Raw genomic sequence first — 10089 nt, forward strand, 5'->3', positions numbered from 1 at the left:
CGGTCACTGTAATTAGCACTTTGCTTGTAGTATTTGACCAATGTTAAAAAAATCGCTGATCGAGTTTGGCCTACCTACGTTAAAGCAATCACTAATAGAGTTTAGGCTGCTACGTTAAAGAAATCGATGGTTGATTCTTAGGCTTTTATTTCCAACGCTTTTGGATTCTGGGCTATTTCAAAAATAAACCAGAAACCCTGATCGTGACAACCAGGTTTGCAATCGTTGTTTAAGTTTGATTCAACCTCCTTGTTGTTGTACTAGCTATTGCCCAGCAACGCCTTAAATTTCACTAATGTTAGAGTTGGGTGGACCCAGAGACGTTTTACTGTCTTTAATCCAGAATTTGAACTCGAGACTTTCGGTTTGCAGTATGACGCTCTATTGTTCGTCCACACTTATCATTAGAGAAAATAAACTTCTGAAAAGTGGATACAGAAAAACAAATTTAATATAATACTTATATATGACATTTCATCAACCTAACTGTAACGGTACTCAAGTTATCGTGTTCACAGACACACATACACAGATAGACACACACGGAATGAATTGCATAGTGCAGTTTTTCCTTCTCGATTACGCGTAAAACGCCGAAATTTAGATATATCTGGATTTAGAATTTTTTGCCCGATTAAAATTAAATGTCGAAATTCCATGTGATTTTTGTCCACGATTACAAAACTTCCTCTATAGACTTACTCTGTATAAAAAGAAACTGAAAACTATTTCAGGGAGGTAATCGAGGTTATATTTTAAAAAAAAAAAAAACGAATCCGCTTTTTTTGGTCGTAATTATTGTTAAAATGAAGTTTAGCTTGTTGGTAAAAACGATAAAAAAACTAGATAATATATATTTTAGCGCATTTATTTTACAGCCTAATTTGGCCTCAATTATGTTTTAACCCTTTTCAATTATTTCTCCTAGAACCATGCGCATGATGATGTAATGCATGGTAATGATATTTTATATATCGTAATATTTGTGACAGGGGTACAGGGCAATTTTAAATACAACTCCCTTCACCTAAAGCTAAAATAGCAAGGCAAATTGACACGGTTAATCACATTTCTGAGTAACAAAAAATATAGTTTATTTTAACCAAGTTAACTCATTGGTTTCATAATGTTAAAACTCTTGGGTGTCAAAGTTTGGCTTGTAACTTACATATCATATTTAATATCGAGCAGGCAGCCTTAGCACATATAGCACACTGTAGCCGGAAGCTATACTGCTTATACTGACTGTAGCTATCTATTTATATAAGGACAGCCAGTACGAGTGAAGCCTAAATGAACTTTGAACTTAGGTCATGGGTCAGGGCTTCGCTTTAAAAAAAATGTTTCTCCAATGTGTTCATTTGTGTCACTTGCAGCACTATGAGGGCACCGGTAACATGTACGAGCACCACGAGGGAACCACCAATATGTGTGAGGGAACCACCAATAGGTGTGGGAGAATAACCAACATGTGTGTGGGCACCACCAATATGTGTGAGGGCACCACCAATATGTGTTAGGGCACCACCAATAGGTGCGAGGGCACCACCAATATGTGTGAGGGCACCACCAATAGGTGTGAGGGCACCACCAACATGTGTGAGAGTATCACCAACATGTATGCACACCAGCAACCTCTGTTTATAAGGTCAATACAAAAACTCGCTTTGCATCTAACTGGTGGTTTGAGGGCACCGCCATCTTAAGTAATACGGTATAACGACACCTTGAACCTATTATATCTTAACACCCTTGACCTCACTAGAGAAGTAATACGAAAGAAATAAACGAAGCGTACTAAGTTCATAGCCACTTTATGTGTTGACTATAAAGACATGACTACATTCAAAGCAATAACCTGTGTTACTTTTTTGGTAACAACATTACTACATCAAACGGAACAATTTACAACCTAGGTCAGGACATATTAAATTTACATTAACTTTTGATGACATAGTGTGGCACAGTGGGTGTGCACAGTGGTGAAGTAGATGGTTAGAGTGGGTGGGCGGGTTGGAGGGGTAATCGGGTTGACAAAGTGGGGGAGGTAAAGGGGTTGGGCAAAGTGGAGGGGTAAAAAGGGTGGGCTAAGTGGAGGGATGTGGGGATGTGTATAGTGGGGGGGGGGGGGGGGAAGAGGTTGGGCAAAGTGGAGGGGTAAAAAAAGTGGGAAAAGTAGAGGTGTAGTGGGGGTGGGTAAAGTGTATAGGTAGAAAAGATGAGTAAAAAGGAAGAGTAGAGTGCATGGGGAAAGTAAAGGGGAAAAGGGTGGGCAGAGGAGAATATCAAAGGTGAATTCAGAAAGAAGAGCAGAAAGGCATGGTAACATTGAAGGGCTTTGGGGCAAAGATTGGGTGAGCACAGAGGACAAACTTTCGATTTGCACCCCCCCCCTCAAACTTTCGATTTGCACCCCCCCCCCCTCAAACTTTCGATTTGCACCCCCCCCCCCCCTCAAACTTTCGATTTGCAACCCCCCCCCCCCCCTCAAACTTTCGATTTGCACCCCCCCCCCCCCCTTAAACTTTCAATCCTAAGCTCGGCGCCCGGGGACATATGTCCCCCCCCCTCGCTACGCCTTTTGGTTAGCATAAGGGGGATGGGCAGTTAGTGGATGGGGTTTAGGTAGTCCCTAGCCGTCGATACCCGGTACTCGTGAATTATAAGCCTATATATTTTAATGGGATACTAGATTGAGAAAAAATATTTTATAAAATAGTTATTGGTCAAAACGCTGCACACGTTGCACGTTATTAGTGACAAAACAAAGAAATAACCACATAGCTAAAAATCCGACACATTTGAAATAACATAGGCTACCAATACCTATTAGAAAAAATAAAATATATACATTATTAGTCAACACAACACCATTTAAGAAACTAAAAAGATTCCGTTAAAAATCCGGCTGTTTAATGGTATTTATGTTGTTTTTTAAAGTAATTCGTATTACTTTTGGCCTAGAAAATTGTATGCTTTTCCTAGGGTACATCTTGTTAGGTAGATCTATAGATCTAAATAAAATTTGAATGAAATAGTTCATTTCTTCATACTCTAAAAATACAAGATGACGCCATTAGTTTTGTGTACATTCAGTAGTTTAAACATGCGACATGTGACGTTATTGTTATTGTGCGTTCTTGTGACAACAAAAAACACTTTTCCAGTTGCATAATTTAAAATGTTTTTCTACATTCGAATATGCATTAATTTTATTTTCCTTCTTTAAATAAAATTTATTTCATACATTTAAAACTTCAAACATATTATTTTCAACAAAAGTCCGTATCTTTTAGTTCTCCGTATATCGCTGAACATACGTCTTTCTGTGTGTACCTGAACCAGGTTTACATCTGCGTAGATTTTCGGAATGTAATTGGTTAACCGTGTCACTGGCGAGATATGCAGGAAACAGTTTCAGTAAAATCGGTTAACTTATTGACCTGACGCCTGGTGTGTCATGGTGGCACCCCTAGTGTCCCACCGCCCTCCCTTAGCTACGACTCCGTTCCACGGTCTTACATGATTGATTCTTTATTTTATATCATTTTTTTAAAGTTTCCGTTTCACAAATATAATTTTCTAAAATATATGTTTGTCACCTGTATTGAAGTAAAAGTAAACGATCATACTTCGAAAAGCGAATACAGCACAATTCAAAATCAGGTGCACTAGCAATCAAACACGCCATTACATTATGTATATTTATTCTAGTATGGCTTAAATTACCGTATGTAGACTGGCAGAGTATTCTAAACCTGAACGTAGATTTACATGTTTTACGTCTACGGCCAGCCCAAAAATATAGATGTATATGGTTCACTGGTTGAGATCTACCTGATGTTTACTTTATAACTACAAAGATTGTTACATTAACTTGTGAGGTAACTAACACTATCTGTTTTATTACTTATTGTATTTACCTCTCTGCAGCTACCATTTGTATTTACTTTAACCTACGACTTTCTTTGACAAGAAATTATTGTTTAAAATTTGAGTTTAATAATAATTTAATACTATAAAAATATAATAATAATTATGGCGAAAAATTAAAATAATTAAAAAAAAAATCATAAAAAACGTTTTAATAACAAGCTTTTATGTAATGATGCACTAAAAAGTAGAAAATAAATTATAGACTACTATTTAAATAACTATAAAGAAAAGCGTGGGTCACTTTAGTATCTATTGGATACCTTTACTAATGTTAAGGAAGACACCCACGCTTTTCTTTATAGTTATTTAAATAGTAGTCTATAATTTATTTTCTACTTTTTAGTGCATCATTACATAAAAGCTTGTTATTAAAACGTTTTTTATGATTTTTTTTTCAGTACTTTACATGTTTTATCTACAATAGAGTTACATGACTAAAAACCATTGCGCGCCTACTGAATATCACGTTCAGTAGGCGCGCAATGGTTTTTGAACGCAGCCATTACGTGGTCGTGATGGCGCAGCTATTGATGACGCGTGTGGTGTGGTTGGCTAGACATGCCTACTAATTCAGTCCAAATTTTAATTAATTCATAAAAAATCAATTAGGCATCCAATTAAGTCAAATTTAGTTTCAGATTGCATTGTCTTCATGTCTTGACCCACGTGCCAACTGTGAATCGTGTCGGTCAAGTAGAACTGTCCGAATTTTCACTCCTGCGTTTCCGTCTAGACTGACGACAGACTGACGACAGAGGAAGTGAGTTAAATAAAAGCTTGTAAAAATCGGTAGAAAATAAAGGTAAATTAATACACGCACGACCTAAGGCAATTAAATAAAAACCTATGGTACAATTAACTCGTCGTCAATTTTCGAACTCAGAAATTAATTTAAAGCCGAGTCGAGGTTTAGAATTAATATAAGCGGTATCAAATCCGATCTCTAAATTGTAGTGTTAAACATGTATTATTATAGAAAAAATAGAATAAAGTATTCTGAAAAAATATATTCAATAATAATAATTTTTAAACAGATTTGATACAGTTTTTTTCAAATCATAACTGTTTTTTTTTATTGACACACGTATTAGCTTTCTTCGATTTTATAATTCACTTATTCGTTCTGGTCGGATAAACGGGTAAAATCGACAAACCATTTTTAGAAAAAAAAATGTTTAACGTGTTTGATGTGTATCAAACTGCTATAGATGAATTGTGTAAAAAAAACCCAAATATTGTTATATTATATAAGGCATCAGATGAGATGCGAGGGCGGGGCGGGGGATGCGGAACGCACCCGGTGACACCATTTAGGTGGGGGTGGGGGGGGGGACACCAAGGCCGAAAATTGCAAATTATACAGAAGAAAAATGTTTTTTTTTTGCCAGGTCCATTAATGATTGATTAAAGTTAAATCAACTATTATTACTAGGGGGTAGGGGTGACACCATGACGCAAAAGCGCTAACTATAGAGAAAACAATGCTACATCCAACTGTATTATTAACAGATTAAACATAAACATATTTACTATTAGGTCTGCAGGAATTAAAGCTTATACACATACATGTTGGCTTATATAGGTTAACACAGATATATATATATATATATATATATATATATATATATATATATATATATATATATATATATATATATATATATATATATATATATATATATATATATGGAGGGGTGACACCACGAAATGCCGCACCGGTTGACACCCGACCTAGCGCACCAGTGTAAGGCATATTAAGCTGCAGAACAGTTTAATACTAAACACAATCGTCTCAGTTTAGAAAGTTAAATCAAAATATAAGTTTGATGTTTTATTTAAATTGTATATAGGACCTACTGTGTTTTAACATGTTAAACTTCTTTATTTATGTATTTGTATTATGTTGTTTTGTGTTTTTAACTCTGTGTTATACGATTACTATTTAATTAGAAGTAGATTATTGTCAAGAATACTATTTGCAGTTTTGCTTGCAGAACATTGTAAAATATTATACACAATATTACTTTAGGAGTAAGTTTTTTTTTTTTTTTTCAAATGGCAAAATGGGCTGAATGTTATAGCCAAACTTAAATGCTTTATTTTAGCCTTATTATAGAGCTTAGTTTTAAAATAAAAAACAAATCGTTAGTCGCCACTGATATAATTTTACGGCTGCAGTTGCAGTATAGTAACTGCTAAATTTTTACGTTAACTTGTGTTTAACTTTCTACAAAAAAGTTTCTTTCTCTTTCTAACAGCTGTTACACAATTAAAATTCTGCTTTTTGAATTATTAATGTAAATACTTTTCTAGAAGCATAATTCAGCAAAAAGTATTTTTGATATTTATTGTGTTGTAAGTTGTCCACAAGCAGTGTTTCTTCGAGGGTTTTTGTTCTCCGGGGGGGGGGGGGGGGGCACTTGATATTTTTGGGAAGGGGGGGGGGAGTCAACATTCTCGGACACTGTTAAAAGTATATGTTTTCTATATAAATTCCCCTAAGAGATGCCTGGAAGAAACTATGTCCATAAGCACACCCAGCTCTGAAGGGTACCGGATTCACATAAAGGAAACAAAACGGATAGGCAGTGTGCTGACCACACTGTCTCCCTGTATATTGTGCTAGTTCAAATCGATCAACTCTACTGTATCTGCTCCAAGTGACATAGTAACCAACGGGAAATATGACAATTTTTAGGAATATGTTAAATTAAGAGGTTTCAATCTCTTGATAATCTATATATATAATTCTCTTCTGGGAGCCGTTAGAAAACAAGCTGCAAGCGCGCCTTAGAGTCCCCTCTCTTCCTCTCTATTGCTACCACCCCCCACCCCTACCCCCTCACATGATCTGGTGAGCTGTGGTTCACGCTGTTTACATTTTACAATCATAGAGACGGGTTTGGTGACGGCTAATAGGGGCAGATAATTTAGTTTGAAACAATTTTAAACTTAGGGGAGGCTGCTTTCACGTGGGGGGGGGGGGGGGGGGGGTTAGTGTTTTTAAGCAAATATTTTCAGTGGCAGCATTGGTGCTTTCGAATTCACAAATTATGAATTACTGAAAAGTAGAAAATAAATAGCGGCGTATGATACGCAGCGGGTCGGCTCGTTACTATAATTACAGTAAAAAAAATCTAATTAGATTATTCTCTGTAATTTGGCCTGTTTTTTATTAACAAAATATGCATCTAAAATATGCATATTGTATTATGACACCAAACATTTACTAATTATGTCAGGTACTTCTCAAATTTGGAGAAGCATTCACGTCGTTTTAACTTGAACACGGGTATGTGCAGACTGAAAGTATAAGAAAATACACAAGGGAACCTACTCTGTCCGTCCTTTGTAAAGGCTTATTTAAGGTAGCGCCCCTTGAAATACTAGTCATGCGAAGTGTTATAACACCCACTCTAAGATGACGTATACAGTGATGAGAGTGATGTAGATGGTTGAATAACATGTTGCTCATAGTGTAGGCTATATTGTGTTAAAGATTATCTTCAATATTGTGATCAAACAACATATAACGGAATACATTGCATTAAGTTCAGGACTTAGTGGTGTATAAAGGGGGCTTTACTGGTACTAATCAACCGTTCTGATTATTTAAAGACTAACGTTTTCGTCAAATGTATTGTGTGGAAAATAACGATAGTTTTTGCCGACACAAAGCAAATGTTATTATTGACAAATTTAATATTATGATTTAAGACAAAATATGTCAGGGATAGATGATCTCAGGACAAAATATAACAGGAAAAACGTGAACATAAAATAAAACAAACGAAATATCTCAACGCAAAATATCTGTAGTACAGAATCGATGTAACGGTTTTAAAGATCGAATCCACTTTACTTGAAATCAATAAGTTAGACTCTTATTTGGCTTGACAGTCCACAGATCTTATAATTTGCCATCACTTAGTGCGAAGTAGCTATGTACAGTAAATCCTAGCTAGAGACAAATCTACCAGGATTATCGTTAAATATACATATGTATTTATGTAAAAAACTAAGCTAAAGAAAACTCCAACTTTGAATACATTTTCTTATTGACGGTTGATTATGTTATTTCTATTAAGAATTCTTGTTTTTGATATTTCTATTACAAATTTTTTATTAATAGAATAATTATTTTTGATAGTTTTATTACTGTATTTAAAAGTTTTTTTTTTTAAAATGGCAAATATATTAATATTAAACGATAAGGCGTAATGGAAATCTTTAAAAGGAACCTCACACATTATGTTGTGGGTGGTGGTATGGACAAACACACATTATGCTGTGAGAGATGGTGTAGACCCACACACATTATGTTGTGGGAGGTGGTATGGATAAACACACACACATTTTGTTGTGAGAGATGGTGTAGACCCACACACATTATTTTGTTGGAGGTGGTATGGACACACACACACACATTTTGTTGTAAGAGATGGTGTAGACCCACACACATTATTTTGTTGGAGGTGGTATGGGCACACGCACATTTTGTTGTGAGAGATGGTTTAGACCCACACACATTATGTTGTGGTAGGTGGTATGGACAAACAAACATTATGTTGTGAGAGATGGTGTAGACCCACACACATTATTTTGTTGGAGGTGGTATGGACACACACACACACATTTTGTTGTAAGAGATGGTGTAGACCCACACACATTATGTTGTGGTAGGTGGTATGGACAAACAAACATTATGTTGTGAGAGATGGTGTAGACCCACACACATTATTTTGTTGGAGGTGGTATGGACACACACACACACATTTTGTTGTGAGAGATGGTGTGGACCCACACTCACGATGTTTTGTAAACATGGTGAGGGGTGGAAGCAGGCGTTGTAACTGAAATAGCAATGTAAACAGAAAGTGTTATTTCAACGCCAAGGGTAAAGTGGTGTCGCCCTTAAAATTATATAGTGGGATATAATGGCAAGGCTAACTTGCCAATGTAAACTAACCAGTCTTCTAGTTAGAATTTAATGTAGCAATGCATCTACACTTTGAGTTTCGTTTGCTTTGACGACACAGTAGTTCCGCTACTGAAACTACTGCGAAAACTCAGAGCACATAAAGAGCAAATATGTAACATGAGTTACAAAGGAAAGTATGCATCTTGGATCAGTTCGACAAGAGGCCACTTACACGTTTGTGTTGTGATCTGGTAGATGACATTTTCGTAAATCTTTTTGATAACTTCAGCGGTTACAGTAATATAATTATAACAAACAAGATACAACACTACTGGTATTAACAACAAGGTAGTGTTACTGTCACGTTTATATCACGGACCGACTAAATAGTTTTATCAACAATAAAGCTTTGCTCCACCTTTCTCTGGCAACGTACATTGCAATTCTCCAGGATAGTCCTTCTCACCTAACTTTCCTGTTCTGCTGTTTCACATCTAGGCCTTTCATTTTTAGCGTCATTTATGTGACATCATCATTTCATCCTATACATGTGAAATTATAATATAGAATATATCACCTCAAGAAGACCATCCAGAAACTGCAGAAGTATATAGACCTCTGATGTGGGTAAATACTGAATTACTTTCCCAATTAAATGAAAAACGAATTCCCAGAATGCCTCTTTTACTGCAAATACAACCATGAAGTGAACAAAGTAGGTAAGAGAACTATTTCCGGCTGTTTCCTATAAAGTAAGTAAAATTAAATATAGTTCATACAAATAAGTAAAAAAAAGAACATCAAAATGAAATACGTAGATTATAAACATACAACAAATAAACCTTGATTTTGACACCTGGAAAGGGACTTCGAAATCTGAAAACGATAGCGTGCAAAGTCCAATTTTCATGCTGTCCTTGAGACAAATCTAATGAAGACGAGCATGTAGACGGTGTTGGAAAAGACGCCTATTGGAGATATCCCTACAAACAGGATCTTGATTGTGAGATAGTATAAACGAGTGTTGTAGAGAGTTCGATATCAAAACGTCACTTGAATCCTCAGAAAAAGGTTTGGACTTCCACTTCATATATCAAACTACTTGTGCTACCCATACATACACACACACACACACACATATATATATATATATATATATATATATATATATATATATATATATATATATATATATATATATATATATATACATTATTTTCAAATGTTGTATT

Source organism: Physella acuta, unplaced genomic scaffold (genome assembly GCF_028476545.2).
Source record: "Physella acuta isolate Inbredline_101_S28 unplaced genomic scaffold, ASM2847654v3 ptg001742l, whole genome shotgun sequence".
NCBI lineage: Eukaryota > Metazoa > Mollusca > Gastropoda > Physidae > Physella > Physella acuta.